The following is a 23,793-nucleotide window of genomic DNA, read 5'->3' as shown; positions in this document are numbered from 1 at the left end:
CATTTATATATGTATGTACTTTCATCAGTGCTTTTTATTTCCTCATGTGGATTTGAATTACTGTCCAGTATCCTTTCATTTCAGTCAGTTGGACTCTATGTTGTCTGATGAGAAATCAGTTGTTAATCTTATTCGGGATCTCTTGCATATGAGGAGTGCATCTCTCTTGTACCTTTCAAGATTGTCTCATTGTCTTTGGTTTTCATCAGTTTGATTATGATTTGTGTAGGTGAGGATCCCTTTGCATTTTTACTACACAGATTTTGTTGTGCTTTTTTTTAGCATCTTTATTGGAGTATAATTACTTTACAATGGTGTGTCAGTTTCTGCTTTATAACAAAGTGAATCAGCTATACATATACATACATCCCTATATATCCTCGCTCTTGTGTCTCCCTCCCACCCTCCCTATCCCACCCCTCTAGGTGGTCACAAAGCACCCAGCTGATCTCCCTGTGCTATGTGGCTGCTTCCCACTAGCTATCTATTTTACATTTGGTAGTGTATATATGTCCATGCCACTCTCTCACTTTGTCACAGCTTACCCTTCCCCCTCCCCATGTCCTCAAGTCCATTCTCTAGTAGGTCTGTGTCATTATTCCTGTCCTGCCCGTAGGTTCTTCATAACCTTTTTTTTTTTTAGATTCCATATATATGTGTTAGCATACTGTATTTGTTTTTCTCTTTCTGACTTACTTCACTCTGTGTGACAGACTCTGGGTCCATCCACCTCACTACAAATAACTCAGTTTCGTTTCTTTTTATGGCTGAGTAATATTCCATGTGCCACATCAAGGATCATGAGAGATTACTACAAGCAGCTATATGCCTATAAAATGGACAACCTGGAAGAAATGGACAAATTCTTAGAAAAGCACAACCTTCCGAGACTGAACCAGGAAGAAATAGAAAATAGAAACAGACCAATCAGAAGCACTGAAATTGAGACTGTGATTAAAAATCTTCCAACAAACAAAAGCCCAGGACCAGATGGCTTCACAGGCAAATTCTATCAAACATTTAGAGAAGAGCTAACACCTATCCTTCTCAAACTCTTCCAAAATATAGCAGAGGGGGGAACACTCCCACTCATTCTAGGAGGCCACCATCACCTTGATACGAAAACCAGACAAAGATGTCACAAAGAAAGAAAACTACAGGCCAATATCACTGATGAACATAGATGCAAAAATCCTCAACAAAATACTAGCAAACAGAATCCAACAGCACATTAAAAGGATCATACACCATGATCAAGTGGGGTTTATCCCAGGAATGCAAGGATTCTTCAATATATGCAAATCAATCAATGTGATCCATCATATTAACAAATTGAAGGAGAAAAAACATCTGATCATCTCAATAGATGCAGGAAAAAGCTTTTGACAGAATTCAACACCCATTTATGTTGAGCTTCTTGAAAGTGTTGGTTAATATTTTACATCAAATTTGGGAAGTTCTCAGTCATTATATCTTTAAAATATTCTTTCTGCCTTTTTTCTCGTCTCCTTATGAGACTTCAGTTATGTGTATGTTGGTATGCTTGATGATATCCCACAGGTCTTCAAGACTCAGTACATTTTTCCTCATTCTTTTTGCTTTCTGTTTCTCAGACTGAACAATCTCTGTGGATGTATCTTCAAGTTCCCTATTCTTTCCTCTGCCTTCTCAAATCTGTTGAGCTTTACTAGTGGGTTTTTTAATTTCAGTTATTTACATCTCAGCTCCAGAATTCTTATATACTTTTTAGTAATTTCTGTTTCTTTGTTAGTATCTTCTATTTGGTGAAAGGTTGTCCTCATCCTTTATAAAAATTTCTTATGCATAATTTCCTTTCGTTTTTGAACATATTGATAGCAGCTGGTTTAAAGTTTTTGTCTAGTAAATTTAATGTCTAGATATTCTCAAGGACAGATTCTTTTTACTTTTTATGTCCTATATATTTGCCATACTTCCTTATTTGTTTGCATGTTCTTTTGTTGTTGTTGTTGAAAACTGTACATTTTAAATAATGTGTAAAATCAGGAAATTAGATATTCCCCCTTCCCAAGGATTTGTTTCTGAGTGTTTTGGGGTGATATAGTTACTTTTCTGAAGTAATTCTGTAAACTCTGTTTTCTTTGTTGTGTATGGCCCTTGAAGTCTTTGCTCAGTTATCTTAGTGAGCTAATGATTAGACAGATTTTCTTACATTCCTGGAACCTGTGAGACTCCCATTCTTTACTGGGTGGCTATTTGTGCATTTTGGAACACATCTTCAACACTCAGCCAGTTGATACTTATCAGCTTGGTAATATTTGCCTTGGTGTTTATTTTATGCAGAGCCTCTGAATCAGGTAGAAGTCATGACTTAGGGACTTTGCATGAGCCTTAGGTCTTTCCTGAATATGTGTATAGCCTTGGGCATATGCAGAGACTAATACATGAGCATGGTCTTCTAGATTTATGGGAAAATGTAGGAGCTTTTCAAAGACTCCTAGGGATATCTAATTTCCCACCTTTTCCTTTTAAGATATTTGGTTATCCTACCATTTGTCCAACTGGCATCCATTGCATTAGGCATCCTTAATGTTAAACAGTTGCTAAGAATGATTTTAAACAAATCCCCCTTAGGAAAATGCTCTTCATACTGAGTGATCTCTTAGGTCAGTTAGAGAGAAGACTTCCAATAGGATATTCCAGAGAATCACTGGGTAGGTCAAATAATGACACTTCATTGGAAATGGGGCTGTGAAGGAGGTTCAACCCCATCCTACCCTCTGCAGTGGCTGTCAGGCTGCTGATTATCATTATGATTAAAAATTGCTGCTTTCAAGGCTGCTGTGGAGGTGGGGAAAGGGAATGGGACTTGGCAATGTTAAAATGGCACAAAGGTCACTGCTTTTATCAATATTCAAACAGTTTTCTCAAATAAATATTCATAAGGTTATTGCAGCCATTTCATTAATTTCCAGAGTTTTGAAAAAGTTGATTCTTATAATTTTTGCCAATGTTCTCATTGTTTTTGTAGAGGAGAGGCTTTTTGAAGGTGCTTTTTTTTTTCTCCATTCCTGCTGATGTAAGCATTTTTACAAAGTCATCACTAAACTCCACTTATATGGTCCAGCCTATACAGTTTCTTGTTCTTATAGCATGGTCACTATTCAAAATGTTAATAAAAATGGATGACTGCAAACATTAATTATCAGTGGAAGTTAGTTGCATGTTGTAAAGTGTCAGGAGATATAACGTGATAGGTACACATCAAATTATGAAAGGAAAAGTCTCATATATTATTTTCCCAAATGACTTTCTCAGAAAGAAAAGTCAAGTATTCCAAGGCAAGTGAATAAAGGATAAGGAAGAAAGAAAATTTAAAGAAATGTAGCCACTTCTATAAAAGCTAGCTTCATTTCAAATATATAGTTTCTCATAACTGTAAAAAGCTAGAGATCAGTGAATACAGAAGTTAGAACATTACAAGATGAAATGGAAAACATGATCAAAGGGGATGGTTAAATTGTTGAAGGATTTACAAAGATTTACAAGGAAGGATACCAGCCAAATGCCAGCTGTCATTTGCTATATATATATCGTCTTACTGGATTTCAGAATCAGCATTGCAGGTGGCTTTAGCAAGCCATGGAGATTCAAAACCAACAATCTCCTCAAGCAGATGGTGTTACTCTTAGGTACCTGTCTCAAACCAGAGCCACCTTTCTCAGTGACCATGGGCAATACTTGGGGGAGAAATACTGTGCTAGCCTAAGCTCCTGCTGGAACAGTTTGAAATAACATGATGCCACAATTCTGTGCCTTGTTTTGAGATCAGCTTCTGGAAATGAGCTATTCCTTTGAGTGGAATTTTAAAACAATGGAAACAGATCTCTGCATTGATGTGGAGCCTTGTGTGTAACAGATTTAAGGCTGTGTCAAAGGTTAAAGCAAGAATACTAATATTTTTGAAATCAGTGTCCTAACATAATTCATAATTTAAGAGTTAAACTGTAGCAATGTTGTATCTCCTCCTAAAGGAACATACATGACATTTTTCCTTTATCTGTTTCTTTCATTTTACCTTTAAATCTATTGTGCAGTAGATCTGATACTGAGAAGTGCACAAAACGTGAATGTACAGCTTAATAAACTATCACAGAGGACACACCCATTCCACCACTACCCAGCTCGAAAAATAGAACATTGTCAATACCCCAGAGGTCGTATTTGACTTTTCTTTTTAAAGAGTGCATTGCATTTGATTTTGTTAAATGATTTTGTGACAATTTTAGAAATAAATACATTTTGGTAAGAAAGGGAGATGTTGTGAAACCAGATTTACAAAATAGTGTGTCATAGAAGTAGGAGTCAGGATCTAACCCTGGAAACTTAAATCTTGTGGCAGAAGAAAATAGATCAGTATGCTGGTAAAAGTGGCATAAAACCAGAGGAAAATATTATATGTGATTGAGTACTGAACTTGCCCACACCCTCAGGGAATAACAAAGACCCAGTTTCAAACTGGGAAAACCCCAGTAGAAGTTAGATAGGCCCAAGAAAGTAATACTTTCTTAGTCTGAGACTTGAGCTAATTAGATTTTACTGATACCTGCTAAAGTACAAGACATACACTTGGCCTCCATGAACTCCCATCATGTGTTTCTAACAATACTGTGTTTGGTACTCACCGATGGTCTCAGTTTCAAACAATTCACAAATTAACTCATAGCACTTACTATGTGCCAGGCATGGGTCTAGGCATTTTGCACATACTAACTCATTTCATCCTCTCAGCCCTTTAAGCAAAATGGAGAAACTGGAGCACAGGGGTAGCAAAGCTGGGACTCAAAATTCAGCCTGCCTGGTAGCAGAGTCCGTTCTGGGATTATTAAGTTATTTTTGAGATCCCATGTAAGGAATTGAAAATGGCTGTTCCCTTGTAAAAACATTGGACTTTCTTTGGTCGTTGTCCATATCATATATGCATGTTAAAAGCCTAATTATGAAGACTAGCTCTTTTAGCATAACTATAACTATGTATTATATGTATTTTAATATACACTAGCTATCAGTATAGAGAAGAGTATATCTTAGATTCCTGTTGTGACATGAAAGACATACGGAATTTAAACATTTTTGACAAAGCCAGAAACATTTTCTCACGGGCATCACAATGTAATAAAGGCAGAACGTCTTATTTTTCAAGATTTTTTTTGAAAGGAAAGTATATCGATGAACTTGTATAAGCAGTTTTTATTAGTAGTATTGTAGAAAAGCCCTTACTCAGTATGATACTAATCACAGTTTGGTGTCAGTGCTTTGACTAATGTTAAGGCGGTTAGTAATTTTACCACCATTGCTTTTGCACCCTCCATGAAAATGCCAACCCTCGGGAATAGGCAAGGAATATCTCAGTATTACTAGGAAAATAATGTTGACCTTGCAGACCCTATGAAAAGATCTCTGGGAGGACACCAGGAATACACAGACCATACTTTTCAAATTACTGCAAATAAAATCCATTTACTTTATTTTGGTCCTATTTGGGGGACAGTTACTCTTTCTGAAAGCTTTGCTCTCACTTCTGTCTCAGGATCGTGATTGGCTTGCAGACACTTCACTCCGTTGCTTACAAATTTGGTTTTACAGGCTGCCCATGCTCACACGCAGATGCTGTTTGCATTTCTTGGGAGGAAAAAAAAGAAAAACCTGTGTGCGCAATGACCAGAAGAACTGGCTGACTCAAGGTTAAGTTCCTCCCTTGACTTCTTACAACACGAATTGCTTCTAGGGACCCTGAATTCCTGACAGCCTGGCCCTGCATCTAGTTATCTGCTTATTTTACTCTCTTCTTCCCTTTAAGTTTGCCAAGCAAATTGTCTGAATGGTGGGAGACAGCTGGTAGGAAGAAATAAGAATTAAGGTTGATAAAATAGAGGCTAGAAAAGGAGTCTCCTTCGTCACTTTTGTAAGGAAGCAAATCCTTCAGTCAGGCTGCTCTCCCACGATTGTGTCAAGCTGAGTTGAATCATTACTAAATACTTGGCCACCAGTGGTCATCTCCTGTGACTTTTAGGGATTGGAAGTGTTTAGTCATTCTTAGCAGCTTGTACCAATAATAGGAAAAAACAAATGAGAGAGCCCAGTCTTTCGTCCTCCTCCAGGCAAGTTTCATGGTAGATAGCTTACTTTGACAGATACATTCGAGGCTGACATTTCTGTTCCATTCCTTATGGCTCCTCACTGTGTCTGCACAATTTCCCTGAGAGCAGTTCCCTATTATGTATTACTGAAGAACTATATTTTGTAGACAATTTGACCCAGTTCTGACAACGTTAGGGGGCATGCTAGGACCTTAAGTTACAGCAAGCAAAGGGCCTAGGTGGGAAGGTACTCTGACCTGGGCAAATGATAACCTTCACCCCTGCCATTCTTTTACCATCATCATCATTAGGATCTTTTGTCCGTAGAATTTAAAATTTATTTTTGAAAGCTTTTTGTCTTCCCCTTTCTCTTTATAAAAAAGAAACAGCAAAGATTTCAAAGCTGGCTGAAATTTATTTTTAGATGATAAGATAATTTGATTCATCCAGGCGTGTTCAATTATAGCAAAGGCACTAAGAATTATTTTACCTAATTCTTAATATTTACTATAGTGACAGCTTAATTAACTATTAATTAAGCACTTGCTAGGTGCAAAAATCTATAAGGACTGTGGGAAGCCAAAGTAATAAATAATAACGTGCACCCTCCCCCCAAAATCTCAAACTGTGGTGAGAGGTGGAAAATAGAGAGGGAGGCAGATAGGTGTCAATTCCTTATAACAGAAACTTGTGAATGCAGAAGGAGAAATGATACAGACCCAGTATGGTACCAGCCTACCTCTTGGTTCTATGTATGATACTGGTGGGCGAGGGCGCTGTCCCAGGTGTGTGGTGTTCTCCAAATGAGCCCTCCCCAGGCATTCAGACGCAGGGACTGGTAGTTGATGAAGAGTCTGCTTTTTAACTGCTGACCCAGGTGGTGTGTGTCCACTGTCAACGAATAGCAGGCATTTGGATGTAGTCTGAGTCAGTCTTTGGAGATGAATTTTAGTCTTTCCCTAACCCTCATTAAAGCACCGCACTTACAAGTAGGAAGTCCTATCCAAGAAGGAGCTATTTATGTTCTCTTGGGCCACAGCATTGAAAAATCATTGCAAAAGGATTGGTTACTGTTTGTTAGTTTTAAGAGAAGATCCCCAACTCTAAACAGTAATTAGGCTGTGATCATTAAGACTGAGCTACCTGCTAAAACATTAAAAAATTTTTCTAGCTAGGTAATTAATATCATAAAGTGAGATGGAGATCAGAGTGTCGCCTGAAGTGTCTCCTGCCTCTAGGAGATAAACAGCAAGGGCAAAAATCAAACAGAACTTCGTCTTCTTTGTCACTCAGCTTTGATTTGGAAAGGAGGTAGTTAAGTTACATCAAGAAAGTGGCAGTTAGAAAGCTTGCCTTCTACTGCATGCTTCTGCAGCAGCAATTACCCCAGCTACAAATCTCATTTACAGAACTCTTTGAAAGTGCTATCTGGACGATGGCAGAATACACTGCAAATCAATGGAGGGTGATTTCATTCCCAAATTGAAGTTGCCATTTAATAGGGGAAAAAACATACACTTGCACACCCCAGCCTCCTTCTTACTCATTAATAGATTCCTCAGTAATAGTTATGAGGCTCAACTTTCACAAATTCAATTACTTCTCGAAAAATATGAATTATAAACACTCTTTACCAATTGAAATGCAATCACATCCTAGCTTCCCGAAGGAAAATAGACAGGAGCTGTTGGAAATGATCCTAATCATGATGCTAATAAGTAACGGCCCAGTACATAGTCTGCAAAACAGGCCAGCGCCTGCCTCCCTGCACCTACTGTTACATGATGTTTTCTTTCCCGATTTATAGTATCCTAGCAACCATCATGCACATTAGTCCTAATGGATCTGAAAATGATGCACTGAGAAATTTGTCCCTAAGGATCTCATGCTCCAGGGAGGGATACTTTCTCCTCGGGGGGCATGTCAGTAGCCAAATAGATGAGTGGGGATTAGAGTAATTTTCTTTGCTCTGAGATTTCATTGCCCTTCCTGATCCCGTGTAGTCAGAGGGCCTGTAATCCAGGTTTAATCTAAATAGATGGCAGTGCTGCCAAGAGATCCTAATTCCACATGAATATTCAGTAGTACAGCAGAGGAGCCTGGGGATAATGCCCGCTGGAGATGACCTTAAGTCTAGCAAAAGTGGACACTGACAATGGCTCTAAATTTCCACCTTATTTACTATTCATTGATTTGAGTTAAGACAGGAAGGATGCTGTCAAAATTTTCATGTAGCCTGGCATTGGTAAGGCTTTAAGTCGTCCTAAGCCATTCTCGTCTTACCGTCAATTAGATGAGATATCAGCTCCATTAGGGTCCTCTGACCAAGGTTGGATCTTTTTTGACATAGAAAAAGAAAGATTTAGAACTAGGGCTAGGGCCAAAGAGGTGGAGAAAATGCAGATGAAAGAAAGCTAGAGAGAAGTCCCCTTATACTTAATTCTACCCCAGGTTTTCCAAAGTCAGGGGTCAGTTTGTATCAGGAACTTTTCTAGATAGGCCCTGAATGATGAGGTAGACTGTACCTGAAGGAGTGGGGAGTCTACTGTAAATTTGAATGGTCTATTAATTTTCACAGTGTTGTCGGGGGAGACACGTTATAGCTAAGTAAGGCAGTACTAAATGATTGAGGAGGTCTTTCCATCCTGGCCTTGAACTTACTTCCCCAACTCCATACTCCCTTCATTTCAGCCACAAGTACCTTCCATCATCACTGAGAAGAGCCCTGATCAATGATCCTGAATTCCGATCCTTCTCTCTAACCACAATCTCCTGTGCTTCTATGGCTCTTTACCACTTAGTTCCCACTGAGTGTTCTCTTTTTAGTCCCATCGTCACCTTCAAGCCCTTAATTAGTTCAAGCCCTTAATTCTTCCAGCTCTGTACCTCCCACTGGGGTTTGTCTGCGTGCTCACCTGGGCTCTGTGGGCAGCTGCTTCGATGATGTGCTCACTAACATCCTGGGACTCCTTAGCCCCTCAACAGTCTGTCAAAGTTCTTGCCTTGCCAATCCAAACCCTGGATAACCTCCACCGCCCGATTTTTTTGCTTCTGACGTGCTGAGGATTTCTAAGGAAAGTCACAAAAGCATGATGATTTGATTCACTATGGCCAGACTAGCTCGTTTCAGCTGTGCCTGCTTGGCCTACTCATCTACACTTCTTTTCATGACTCGCTGGCTCCTTTTGCCATTTATTCATTCTTTTGACAAAGCTTTATTAGGTGATTATTATATTTCAGCTATGGCCCAAGCACTGAGGATGCAATAAATATCGAGACTGACAAGGACCCTTCCCTCATGGAGTTTATCACTTAGTGAAGAAGTGTGGAAAATAAATATGTTTTTTAAAGCAATTTCATAAAAGCAAGTTCTGTGCAGAAGGGTAAGTGCAAGATGACCTGAGATAAGAACAGGCTCAGAGTGTTCAAAGGACTGAATGAAAGTCAGTGTAGGTGGACTTTAAAGGGAAAGAAAGAGAGATAGGATGTAAGGTCACGGAGATAGTCAAGAGACCATGAAAAAGACTTAGGATTTCATTCCACTTTCAATGGGAATCCATTGGAGAGTTTTAACCCGGGGAGTCACATTTTCTGAACAATCATTCTAGCCGCTGTGTGGTAGGTGTAAGAGGCACGTGTGGAAACAATGAGACCAGTTAAAGAGGCTGATGATAAAACGAATGAATATAACAAGACAGAACAGATTCACAGATACAGAGAACAGGCTAGTGGTTACCAGTGGGGAGAAGGTTGGGGGGAAGCACACAACTGGGGAAAGGGATTGAGAGTTACAAACTATCAGCTGTAAAATAAATAAGATACAAGGATGTAATGTACAGCACAGGGAATACAGCCAGTATTTTTAAATAACTTTAAGAGCAGAGTAATCTATAAAAATATTGAGTTACTATGTTGTACACCTGAAATAATATAATATTGTAAATCAACTATACTTCGATAAAAAAAAATCCAGGTGAGGGGTGATGTTGCTTTGGATTACCGTTGTAGCAGAAGAGATGGTGAAAGTGTGTGGATTCCACTGAGGAAGTCAGAGGCTGGGTGGCTGCATGATATACCCAGGGTCTAATAAAATGACAACTGTTACCTTTATAAGTCATATTTAAGTTGTCATTTTGCTTCATCTGAAGGAGAGAAGCTGTATTTTCTGTTCTGGCTACCCCTCCCCACTTTGGTTCTAGTCCTGATGCAATTGTGGGGAAAAGAAGAAAAGAAATGCTGTAGCGTAACACCTCTTATCTCCTTGAGTGCCCTGCACATATTGCTTGTCCTTCTTCCCATCATCCAAACTATGAATGTCTTGCCTTTTCTCTCCACAGAGGTGACTCCCAGGTGAGAATCTCAGGAACTATAAAGAGCCGTAAGGAGAGAGGCTGTTGAGCAGAGTTGGGGACAGAGAACGTCTCTGGAATCCCTCACAGCAAACCATATGTGACTGATCTCGGTGCCCACTACTGAGGTAGGTCTCCAAGAAAGTCTTTTTTTTAACTACCATTTTATGGTGAGACAGAGAATTACCAGGCTTCTTGAAAAGAATAGGTTTTCAAAAGAGCCAGCAGACCCCATCATGTTATTCCCTGTTTGCTGGGCGGTGGAAACGTTTGGAAGGAAATGGAAAATTGATCCTGATCTGTGCATTTACTCTGAACTTACACCATCCCTCATTTAGCAGCTCAGAGCAGTGCCAATGTTAACATACATCACCTTGCTACTCTCGACATCACAGCTGTGAGGCCACATCAGTAGTCAGATTTCTCATTTTCCAGATCAATCAATCAACACAGATATTTTTAAAAGCCCAGACTACTTTCAGCAGCCGTGGCCTAGGTTTTGGCCTAAAATACAGATGTGGGAGCTGTGATTCCTGTATCCGGGATGCCAGCTGAACGTATGAGAAACAATTCAAGACCAAAGCAGCAATTGATCACGTGCTAACCTGGATATATAGATTCTGATTTTAGCCTGAGTTCTGAGATAGAAACATCTATTTTGATTTAATGTTCAACTTTAGACTGGTAGACCTGGGAAGACACTTAGAGTCTCATCTACTCATTTCCTAACGATCTAGATTCTGAGACCCTGATAGATGAAGTAAATTAGATGTGGTCACAGAAATATCAGTGGTAGTGTCAGCACAGAAACCCAGGTGGTCTCTGAATTCCAGCCCAGTGTTGTATATGTTCCAAGAAAGTTCCCCACCAGTCATGTTCTTAGTGTGCTTCTCTGTAGATGCATTTTATCAGCCATTTGACTGTGATTCTATTAATGCAAGGTGAACATCTGCAGTTTCTTTAGCCATTTAAGCACCTCACCCAGGAATGACGTCATTATGGACATCCTAAATCTAGGGCTCAGTGTTGTGTGACACAGGTCTCTGAGATACATACTCAGCTGCTCTCAGGATCTATAAGTAATCTCCAGGCTCTGCTCCATGCTCACATAATTAATCAACAAGGGATTGACAGTCAGCAACATCTGTGGGTCAGACTTTTGAGCTGGGTTGCAGGAGACTTGGCCCTTGTTAGGCAGGAAAGCTCAGTCTAATGGGGAAGACATGTACGCTATTCACGTTGTGGGTTTCCCATAACAGAGATAGCATCCCTGATTTCAAAAGGTTTCTAGCTTGATTTAAGAGAAAACATAAGCATCTTTATAAAACACACACAAAAACACAAGTATAAATATGTCGCAGTCACATATGCACACACACAGCAAGTTGTCACATATCCAGAACAAGTAACTGCAACGAGTAAATCCATGAATTGGAGCTTTATCTTTGCTTTGAAAAGTATTATGTGTTTAAGCAAACCCCTATACCCTAGTTAAGTGCGGAGGCTAGCTGAACTTGAGTTTCTCCCACATAATGTAGAGTGTGTTAAAATTCAGATATTCCTCTCATTTCATGTAGTCTCTGATAATTTTGATGAAGGCATATCATTTTACTTGAAAGAAAGGTTCATGTGACCGCAGGGGTGAAATCTGAATCTTATTGTTGAATTTCCTCTGTATAGATAATATTTAGTGTTTGACCTTGCCACAGGGATGAGACTAGGTATAAGTGGTAAAGCAACTGGTCTTTATTGAGCAGCTACTATACTATATACTGTTCACTTTATAGAAATTATCCTAACAATAACCTTGTGAGACCTGTATTATCCTAATATTAACAGTGAGATGACTGAGGCTGAGATGGGATTAGAAAGCAGATCTCTCTAACTTAACCTCATGCTCCTGCCATACATCGGTATATGGACACTTTGAAATATTCTATTTAGGTTCTGACAGTTGGGAGTATGGTGGGAGAAGTGGAGCTTTCTAAAAACCTTGGGCAGAAATTCTAAACATTTATTTTTAAAACTATTTTGATAGATGACACATATTATAGGTAATGAATAAAGTTTGAAGAGAGCAACATGTTTAATCAAAACCAGAATTTGCTTTTAATGAATTTATCCAAGGTCTTTAGTTGTTTCTGATCAAAGAGTGGAACTTTTGCCTGATTGGTATTCATCAGAGGGAAGTTATTTGGAGGATTTAAACCTCCTTTGGTTGAGTATGTGTAATTTACTAGACTTTTATCCAAACCAAGATTTTGGATAAAGGGACTTGCCTGGTGGCATGGTGGTTAGGAATACACCTGCCAGTGCAGGGGACATGGGTTCAAGCCCTGGTCCAGGAAGATCCCACATGTCGTGGAGCAGCTAAGCCCGTGCGCCACAACTACTGAGCCTGCGCGCTAGAGCCCGTGAGCCACAACTACTGAGCCCACGTGCCACAACTACTGAAGCCCGTGCGCCTAGAGCCCATGCTCTGCAACAAGAGAAGCCACTGCAATGAGAAGCCCGTGCACCGCAACAAAGAGTAGACCCAGCTCGCCACAACTAGAGAAAGCCCGCATGCGGGAAAGAAGACCCAACACAGCCAAAAATAAATTAAAGGAAAAAAAAGAGTAAAGGGAGACCATAAAATATGAACTAAGATTCAGAGAAATTTCTGATTAGTTTCAGGCAATGAGAGTTTTAGTAAAACGGTAAAAATTTAGATTTAAAGGGAAGTGGGGGAGGGGTGTGCATTAGCGCTTTTGTGAAAAGTGGCTATAGAGTGTTGACATACTCACCATGAATTCTTTGGTATACACTCTCTTGAGTGGTAATGTGGGAGATGTCAAATCTCCATGAAGAATACTTGCATTATAACAGTTTAAATCTTTTCTGAATAGACGAATGTTTTTTAGTTAACCCTCACTCACCTGTGTTATTGCTGCAAACATAAACTACAAAGTTAGCCTTTTAGAAAGCTCTGATATTGAGGGACTAAGGAGGCGAGATCAAAGAGCAAAGTTACCCCACTCTTCTGCTTCCAAGGGTAGGAGACATTGGTTTCCGATGGAACTTTTTCGACCTGATATCTTTTTTGTTAGTGAGTCGATAATATTCTCAGTCAAAATTCAGATGTTACATAGTTAGTTAGTAACTTGGTTAAGTTACATTCCAATGAAGTCCCAATTAAATTCAATACAATTAACTCGGACCCTTAGTTACACAGAATTATGGTTTATTGCCATTACCTCTCCCTCTCCGAAAAAAGAAGAAAAAGAAATAAAATGATGTCATATCAGGAATTTAGTGAAACAAAAATATCTCTGTATGATGTCCTGTGCTCAATAAAATTGCAGAACAATGTTCTTATTTCCTGTATCATCATCTTCATTCCTAAGGTCCTGGGCAGTGAATACTGATGTTCACACTGATGACTCTTTAAGAACCTGAGGCAGCAAGGACTGATTCAGTTGTATCCTTTAGGTGCTAGGTTCTAAAGCAGAGAAGTGTGCTGAGATCCTATGGAAAGATTTTCCAGCAAAAAGGAAGAGTGAAATTACAAAGAATTTTCACGGGGTATGACAGAATCTTGGCAGGATAGAACAGTGCACTGAAACTAACAAGATGAAGTATAATAAGAGCAAATGAAAAGTTCTGTACTTAACGCCCTCTTCCTCCAAAAAAGAAAAAAAAATAAAAGACTAAGGTTGAAGTGACTGCTTGTGAAAAAACCTATGGGCTTAGCTGACTGTAGTGGCAAAACCAGTCAATGCTGGTGTTTTGACCAAAAAGCTCATGTAATCTGAGAGTACATTGTATCTTTTCTAGAAGGTTATGGTCCCACTATCACCTGTGCTGGTCAGATGACTTACATAATATGGGGTTTGTGGGGGATATAGAGAGAGAATATTGACAAACTGGAGTATGATAAACAAAGATGCCCTTGATGGCTAATGGTTTCTATAAGCAATGGCTGAAGAAACTGAGGGGGTCAAATCTGAGTTGCAGGTAGAGGGCATATAGCCCTTTTGTAACTTAGGAAGTGCTGACATGTAGAAGACAATAGACTTATTGATATTTTGTGTGGCTCCAGAGGCTGTCACTCTGACCAGTGGACTTTAAAAGGTAGGAACACATCTAGGTTCCATGACTTGATTCCTGCACTCTGCAGGGAGTTGTGTTAGATGACCTTGCAGATCCCTTCCCATTACAACATTCAGGCTTCTGAAATGTATCCAGCTGATTTGTTAATCCTCCCCTCGCCTTAAGCCTTACTATGCAAAATTCATTTGGCTGGAAGAAAACAAGTTCATACCAAGGCAAGTTGAGCTAAACTCATTCACACCAGATGTAGGCATTTCTGCACTGAAAAGGTAACCATTGCTTCATATTCGTCTATCTGATTTTTCTCCATATCTTTTGTTGCTTTTTCTTTCTCTCCTAATTTTTAAATTACTTTTTGGAGATTCCATTGTTCAAACTCAGTAAAACCTAAATTGCAACGCAGTTATACAGTGTTAAGAGCATCTCCATTGCCCTGGGCTGATTATGGGGACATAAATCTGTGTATGAACGGTGAATTTCAAAAGTTGATTCCCCTTTTTTCCTTTCTGGAAACTTAAGAGTTTAAGTCCTGGATGGAAGAACACTAACTTTTGGCTTGATTTATAAGCTAATTGAAAAAAATAGAACTATAATTCTGATACTTGAGAAAGTAATTGCTCAAGCAAAAAGACCACTACTTTACAGTTGCAAAGGCAGCAGTGGCAGCGGCAGCAGTAGTAGCAGGGTCTTTGCTTGGGGTAGACATGGTAAGAGGTTGCTTGACGGAGGGGCATTGTGCCATCTCATAACCTCCATTAGCCCTGCCATTCTCAATCCACAAATACATCAGGCTAATAGTGGCAGAGGATATGTATAGTCTACCACTACAAAAAGAATCCAGCCCGATCAAGCATCTGAAAAGATGTTCAGTTTCACTAGTCATCAGGGAAATGTGAATTGAAACCATAGGGAGGTACAACTACACACCCACTAGAGTGGCTAACATTAAATAGATTGACAAGAGCAAAGCTTTATTAGTATGTGAAGTAACCAAGACTCCTGTACTTTGCTGGTAAGAGTATAAAATGTTACAATCACTTTGGAAAACTCTTTCGCACTTTCTTATGATTAAACATACATCTACCCTGTGACCCAGCATTTTGACTCCTAGGCACTTTTTCCAGGAGAAATATATGTCTACAAAAGAGACTTTGTACATAATATTTATAACAGCTTTTTAAAAAATACCCTCAAGATAGAAACAACCCACATATCCCTCAACAGGAGAATGGATGGACAAATTATGCTGTATGCGTTCATCGGAATACTACTCAGCAAAAAGAATGAATTACTGATGCATGGTGAAACATAGATCCGTCTTTTTTTAAAGTTAATTTTAAAATATTTACTTATTTATTTATTGGCCACACCGCACGGCATGCAGGATCTTAGTTCCCCGACCAGGGATCGAATCCAGGCCCCCTGCAGTGGAAGTGCGGAATCCTAACCACTGGACTGCCAGGGAAGTCCAGATCGCCTTTTTTAAAACCACTTCATTGAGGTATGATTGACATACAAAACACTGTAAATAGTTAATGTATACAGTGTGATGAGTTTAGAGATAAGTATACATCCATGACACCATCACCACAATCAATGCCATAAACATATCCATTACCTATGAAGTTTCTTCCCACTTCTTGTTTGTTTAGATAAAAGCACAGCATAAAATCTACTCTTTTAGTAGATTTTTAAGTGTAAAATTCAGTGTTGTTAACTATATGCCATATGATGTACAATAGATCTCTAGGACTTAATCACCCTATATAACTGAAACTTTGCATCCTTTGACCAAGGCCTTCTCCTTTCCCCCTCCCCCAGTGCTTTTTCACCACCATTCTGTGCTCTGCTTCTATGAGTTTGACTATCTTATATTCCTCATATAGGTGTAATTTAGTATTTGTTCCTTTGTGTTTCATTCGTTTCACCTAGCATAATGTCCTACAGATTGATCCATGTTGTCACAAATGACAGGATTTACTTTATTTTGTTAATGCTGGCCAAAAAAATATGATGGGGAAAGAATGTACTCATCAATTAATAGATCAGTGTTATATACACAAGGTTGAATGAAAGAAACCAGAGGAAAAAGAGTATATGCTTATAATTCCATTTCAGTGAATCTCAGGAATGGACAAAACAATCCGAACAGTGGTTACCTGGGCTAGGGGTTGCCGTGAGGGATTCACTGGGAAGAGGTAACAAGGGAACTTTCTTCGGGGAGGATAGAAATATTCCATATCCTGACTTGGGTTTTGTTACAGGAGTGTATACTTTTGTCAAAACTCATTACATTTGTACCCTTAAGACGTGGATTTCTCTATACATAAATTTTACTTCAATAAAAATAAAATGTAAAAAGTAGGCCAGTAATTAGAAAGTAGAACCTTTCACGTAAATCAAAGCAAGAAGCATGTGCTTAAAAGCTTGATATGAAGATGCATCTTTGAGAGAGATTCCCTGGGTAGATCTCCAAGCAGATCACCATACCTACATTTCCTCACCATATAGAAGTTCTGGAGTTACCACTGGGTTGACTCCTATGGAAATTAATAGCTGAGGAGAAGGTATAATCTTCATAGGCCAAGAGATCCTGTATGGTCTGGACATTTGGCCATTGAAACATGTACTCAACCTAAAAGAAGATCTAAATAATAGGCAGAAGTCTCAGAAGAGATCATTTGAAGGGTAGGGGAAGATCCAAGCCTTCCATCTTGCTTTGCATGGAAGCCATTTGTTCAGGAAGCAAGAAGCATGACTTTGGAACCAGTTAGGCCTGGGTTATAATCATGCCTTTTCATATGCTCAAGCCTTTGTCTATAAAATGGAGTTCATACCATTTCCCATAAATAATTTAAGTGAGAATTATAAACGTTAGCTATGAATCCTCTAATTCTCTGGGAAACATCTAGTTCAGTGGCTTGTACATGGGTAAATGGGAGCTAATATTAGCAATGTTCCATCCTCTGCTATTGCCTCCAGTATAGCCCCTCCACTTTTACACGTCTCTATCCTTGCTCAGACTATCAGGCACTCCCCCAATGGAAGCTCTCTATCCCTCTCTGATATACCAACGTATGCCCAGCATGCAGCCTCTGACTCTCTTTTTTTTAAAAAAATTATTAAAATATGGTTGAATTCCAATAATATATTAGTTTCAGGTGTACAACACAGTGATTAGCTATTTTTATACATTACACACCATAGAAAGTTATTATAAAATATTGAATGTATTCCCTGTGCTCTACATTGCATCCCTCTAGCTTATTTTATAACTGGTAGTTTGTACTTTTAAATTCCCTTCAACTATTTTACCTTTCCCCTACTCCACTCCCCTCTGGTAACCATTAGTTTGTTCTTTGTATCTGTGAGTCTGTTTTTGGTTTATTATATTTGTTTGTTTTCTTTTTTAGATTCCACATATAAGTGAAAACATATAGTATTTGTCTTTCTCTACCTGACATTTCGCTAAGCAGAATACCCTCCAGGTCCATCCATGTTGTCTCACATGGGAAAAATTCATTCTTTTTTATGGCTGAGTAATATTCTATTGCATATATGTACTACATCTTATTTATCCATTCATGTGTCAATGAACATTTAGGTTGCTTCCATATCTCGGCTATTGTAAATAATGTTGCTGTGAACAAAGGGATGCATATATCTTATTGAATTAGTGTTTTCATTTTCTTTGGATAAATATGCAAAAGTGGAATTGCTGGATCATATGGTAGTTCTAGTCTTAGATTTTGAGGAACCTCCATACTGTTTCCCATAGTGGCCGCACCAATTTATATTCCCACCAACAGTGCACAAGTCTTGCCTTTTCTCCACACCCTCTCCAGCATTTGTTGTTTGTAGATTTTTTGACGATGGCCATTAGGACAGGTGTGAGGTGATATCTTATTGTGATTTTAATTTGCGTTTCCCTGGTGATTAACGATGTTGAACATCTGTTCATGTGCCTGTTGGCCATCTGTATGTCTTCTTTGGAAAAAGCCTCCTCAGGTCCTCTGCCCATTTTCTAATCGGATTGGGTTTTTTAATATTAATGTATGAATTCTTTATATATTTTGGATGTTAACACCTTATCAGACATATCATTTCAGGCTCTGACTCTTTTCAACTTCTCTTTGAAGAGGACTCCTTTTCCCTGTTTGGTCTGGCAAATTCCCCCCAAAGAAACTTTCCCTCTATGCCTAAAGATATCTACTTTATAGTTATAGAGTAGTGCAAATTAGATGGACTTTGAAATTGGACAGACTTTGATTCAAATCCTGGTTTTACCCCTAAACAGCTGTGTGATTCTTGGAAGATAAGCTCCCTGAGGTTCAGTTTTCTCATGTATAAAATGAAGATAATAATAATACTTTCCTTATAAGGTTAAATATATTATGTATGTATAAAGCATGTGAAATGGTGTCAGGCTCACAGTAGGTGCCCACGAGGCAGTACCTGTTAATATTCGGATCAAAGGTCTGAAAGGACCTGGTCCACCTGTAGGTGCATCTGGAAGGTAAACCCACTTGCTTGCACTTTTCTTTTAAAATGTATCATCTGCCTTCCTATTTCAATTTCATTCTTTGTTGTGTGATGCCTAGTGTGAGTTAATTACTGCATATACACTCAGGCTGTACTATACCTGAGCCCCTTTGCCTTGTCGAGACTTCTGACTTGCCTCAGCTTTTATACCACAGCTGATCTGCTCCTTGTTGTTTTAAGTTAACATCCAAAAGTATGATGTATGCTTTTTCTCTTGTTCAATCTGTCCCCTCTTGATCTTGTCCCCTAGCTCTCTGGCTGTAACCTTGTACCTGTTTGCCATGAACCAAACATGACCTATGTGTGAAGTGGTTGAGTCATGACTTCTTTTGGCCTGTCTTGTCCTAGTATCACTCTTCATTCAACATCAACATTGCATTGCTATGTACTTTTCCCTGTGTCTTAGATCCCCAATATGCCCTATTATATTGGGAAGAAAAGGCCATGCTCATCCATTTGTTTTCTTTTCAGTGGCAAATATGTGCTTAGTCAACATCCATTTTCTGTTTACTAAAGAAAAGCCAGAAGATGTGGCACATATATACAATGGAATATTACTCGGCCATAAAAAGAAATGAAATTGAGTTATTTGTAGTGAGGTGGATAGACCTAGAGTCTGTCATACAGAGTGAAGTAAGTCAGAAAGAGAAAAACAAATACCATATGCTAACACATATATATGGAATCTAAAAAAAAATGGTTATGAAGAACCCAGGGGCAAGACAGGAATAAAGATGCAGACGTAGAGAATGGACTTGAGGACACGGGGAGGGGGAAGGGTAAGCTGGGACGAAGTGAGAGAGTGGCATGGACATATATACACTACCAAATGTAAACTAGAGAGCTAGTGGGAAGCAGCCACATAGCACAGGGAGATCAGCTTGGTGCTTTGTGACCACCTAGAGGGGTGGGATAGGGAGGGTGGGAGGGAGGGAGACGCAAGAGGGAGGGGATATGGGGATATACGTGTACGTATGGCTGATTCACTTTGTTATAAAGCAGAAGCTAACACACCATTGTAAAGCAATTATACTCCAATAAAGATGTAAAAAAAAAAAAAGCTTTACAGACAAGCAAAAGCTAAGAAATTTCAGCATCACCACACCAGGAAAAAAAAAAGCCAATGATACTGCACTGTCCAAGATAGTAGTCATTGGTACATGTGGCTATTTAAATTTAAATTTAAAGTAATTAAATAAAATCAAAAATTCAGTCGGTCAGTTGCACTAGCCATATTTTAAGGGCTCAGTAGCCACCTGTGGCTGGTGGCTACTGTGTTGGATATTTCAAATGTGGGGTTTAGATTAGGATATTGTAAGATGTGTCTTTAATTATAGCATCTTGAAAGTCTGTTGGGGAGAGAATGCGAAATGTCAGATGAATTTTACCTCTGGCCTGATAATCAAAAGGGGACAAGAATAACATTAATAGTTAAAGAGTATGGACTTGAGAGCCAGATGACCTAGTTTAATAGTATGCCTCTAACATTTACTAGCTGTGTAACCTTTGGTAATCTCTTAGTTTCTCTCTGCCTATTTCTCTATCAGTAGAGTTTGGGTAATAGTAGTGCCTGTCTCATAGTCAGTTTAGAACAGTGCTCAGTACAAAATAAATCCTATAGACATGTTTTTTGTTGTTCTTGTTCTTGTTATGAAATTGAGAGATAGTGTTTTGGAAACTGGATTTTGGAGCAATTGTTTACCAGCAATGCATTTGTAACATTGCCAGTAAATAATTTAAGAAACAAAGATTTGATGATGGTTTGAATACCTGTGATTTCTTATAGTCAAGACCCCCAAATTAGGTTGTATCTCTTATAGTTGGGACTGGGTCTGGTTTTAGGGGCAGGAGAAAATGGATGTATTTTATTTCCATGCTGAGTTTCAAATCCTAGGGAGGTTTCTCGAGTCAGAGTCAAACAAACCAGACAGAGAGTCAAGAATGGTCAGAGGGGAGTATTAGGCTGGAAAATTAGATTGAAAAATCATCTCTGCAAAGATAGCATTTGCAGCAGGTGGGAACACTCATTGAAGGATATATTGAGAAAACAAGTTGAATTTTAGTAAAGGGGATGATCCAGGAGTAGTGTTAGGTAATGAGAAGCTTAAAGAAATAGAAAAAAAGGACAAAGAGATGTTAGCATTCCTCACTGTTCTCTTTCCCTATTTCAATGGTAGCAGAATACCCATAAAGACATGGGGCTCATCCCCTTGTTGAGAGGAGGGTAAAAGATCTTTGAGTCTCAGCATTTTTTCTCTCGCAGGTTTAACTCAGGATTTAGATTCTATACCAAAGAATTTCTTTGGGTTAAAGTATTGAATAAGTGTACTCCAAAAGTATTTGGGTAACTTCAGCCCAATCTGGTCCAGCTTTTCTTGACTGGGCTGGAAGACTTCCTAAGCAGGCCTGTTACCCTTGGTTCTCTTCCTCACCTCAGGTCCATCTAGCCCACATGTCCTAGCTCCAGAAAGACCTCCTCAGCCCAATTCACTCCTTTCCTTGTAGTAGCAATGGGTCTGACCAATGACAATGCAGAAGGACTGCCAGGAAGAAAATCAAATAACATATCTGGAACAAATAGTATAGAGTAACTCGGTATTTAATTATTTTCAATTAATACTTAAACTGAATCTTTGAAAAATCCCTCAGTTACAACAAATAGTCTATACACAGGTAGAGAAGCAACAGAGCAGTGTGTATTTAGTTAGACGTAAGTAAATTGTTATGATTCAAGCAAGGACAGTGGCAAGGAGGTTGGATTGGCAGAAGAGATGACACTACAGAGGCAGCCGCGGACTTAAACCCGAAGAGCATGTTGCACCATGCTTAGAACAGAGTTGGCAACACAATAAACATCAGCTAAATAGATGAGCATTGGATGGTTGCGATAAAGATTTTGGAATTCATACTGTTGGGGATAAACTATTAGTGGAGAAAGAAAGATAAGAGTTGAAGTGATAATTAGTGTTGACAAGACTTGATTGTGTTTGATGGGTTGAGAGACATGGAGGAATCAGGATTGACTTCTGCAGTTCTGACATGAACAACTGATGAGTAGTGATGCTCTTCACTAAGAACACCAGAGGAGCAGGAGATTTGAAGTGGGGTCGATGATAAATCTAGCTTGGAAAATGTTGCCTGTGAGTTATCTGTGGGTCATCTAAGTGGAGGTTTTCAGTAGAAAGCCAAATAATGAACCTGGACTCAGGAAATATAATGGGGTAGAAGACACCAGTTTGGAAAATGATCAGGAAAAACAGAAGAGTAGATGATTTTAGGAAAGAGAGCCAAGGAGGAAGCTTGGAATATATCAATATTTAAGTGATGGATAGAGTAAAGTGAAGGAAAATGAGGCTAAACATATAAGAAATTTGATGAGAGCCAAGACAAACTAAGCGGTACTATCAACATAACCAGAATAATTACTAAAAAAAAAGTGATGGGGCTTCCCTGGTGGCGCAGTGGTTGAGAGTCCATCTGCCGATGCAGGGGACGTGGGTTCTTGTCCCGGTCCGGGAGGATCCCACATGCCGCGGAGCGGCTGGGCCTGTGAGCCACAACTGCTGGGCCTATGCGTCCGGAGCCTGTGCTCCGCAACGGGAGAGGCCACAACAGTGAGAGGCCCGCGTACCACAAAAAAAAAAAAAAAAAAAAAAGTGATGGTCATTAGAAATATATGGCACATAGAATTCAAAGATTCTTGCATTTAGAGTAAGTGCTGAGCTTAGTGAATAATTTCAGTAGCAAGTTTATTTTATTTTTTATTTCTAGCTGTGTTGGGTCTTTGTTGCTGTGTTTGGGCTTTCTCTGGTCGCAGAGAGCGGGGGCTACTCTTCATTGCAGTGCACGGGCTTCTCATTGCAGTGGCTTCTCTTGTTGCGGAGCACGGACTCTAGGTGCGTGGGCTTCGGTAGTTGTGGCTCGTGGGCTCAGTAGTTGTGGCTCACGGGCTTAGTTGCTCCACGGCATGTGGGATCTTCCCAGACCCGGGTCCCCTGCATTGGCAGGCGGATTCTCAACCACTGTGCCACCAGCGAAGCCCGCAAGTGTATTTTAGTAACCAGATTTTACTTGGTTAAAAGGCAAGTAGGGACAGTGAGTGTAGATTACTCATGGAAGATGCTTGCTGTGGATGTGAAGAGTGGAGGTAATAGCTAGAGAGAGATAGTTGAAGGACCGTGGTGCCTTTTTATTGCCATTGAACTTAAAAAATATATATGTGTGTGGGTATATATGTGTATATATACATGGAGAAGACTTGAAAATGTTTACTGACTGATGGAAAGGGTCTGTTGTCTGTTGCTTGGGAGAAGTTGAGAACGTGAGATTGTGGCATCCTTCCCCTTACAGAAAGGACATAGAAACAGAATTTAGGCTGAGGTCGCAAAAGCCACAGCGCTGCTGGAGTGAGCCGCGCCTGAAAATCTCATCTGGTGCGTGAGTGATCATTAATTACCTCCTGTATTGAGCATTAATGAGAAGGCGGTGGTGACCATTAATTAGGAGATGTTTGCAAGATGAAAAAAAGGTGTTCACTCCTGGGAAATTCAGTGGACGACATTAAAGGACACTGGCTCCTAACAGGAGTAAAGAGGGGAAATTAATGACATGAAAACTCGCATAAAGAGGTGTCATGAAATGGCATCCAGGCAGGTGAAAATTATCAGAAAATTCCCATCTTGAAGTGGCCA

At 39.4% G+C, this 23,793-nt stretch overlaps 1 long non-coding RNA gene across 1 annotated transcript in view; it reads left to right on the top strand.

The window, feature by feature from the left end:
- LOC132594575 (uncharacterized) overlaps window positions 1–23,793 on the top strand; it is a 703,896-nt gene that overhangs the window by 237,564 nt on the left and 442,539 nt on the right. The window contains exon 3 of the long non-coding RNA XR_009560781.1: window positions 10,457–10,596. This is a non-coding gene — a long non-coding RNA (uncharacterized lncRNA). The remainder of the gene's footprint in view (window positions 1–10,456; window positions 10,597–23,793) is intronic.

The sequence above is a fragment of the Globicephala melas genome, chromosome X, assembly GCF_963455315.2.
Source record: "Globicephala melas chromosome X, mGloMel1.2, whole genome shotgun sequence".
Lineage (NCBI taxonomy): Eukaryota > Metazoa > Chordata > Mammalia > Artiodactyla > Delphinidae > Globicephala > Globicephala melas.
Note: the sequence above shows the minus strand (reverse complement) of the source record. Positions and strands in the feature narration are given on the sequence as shown.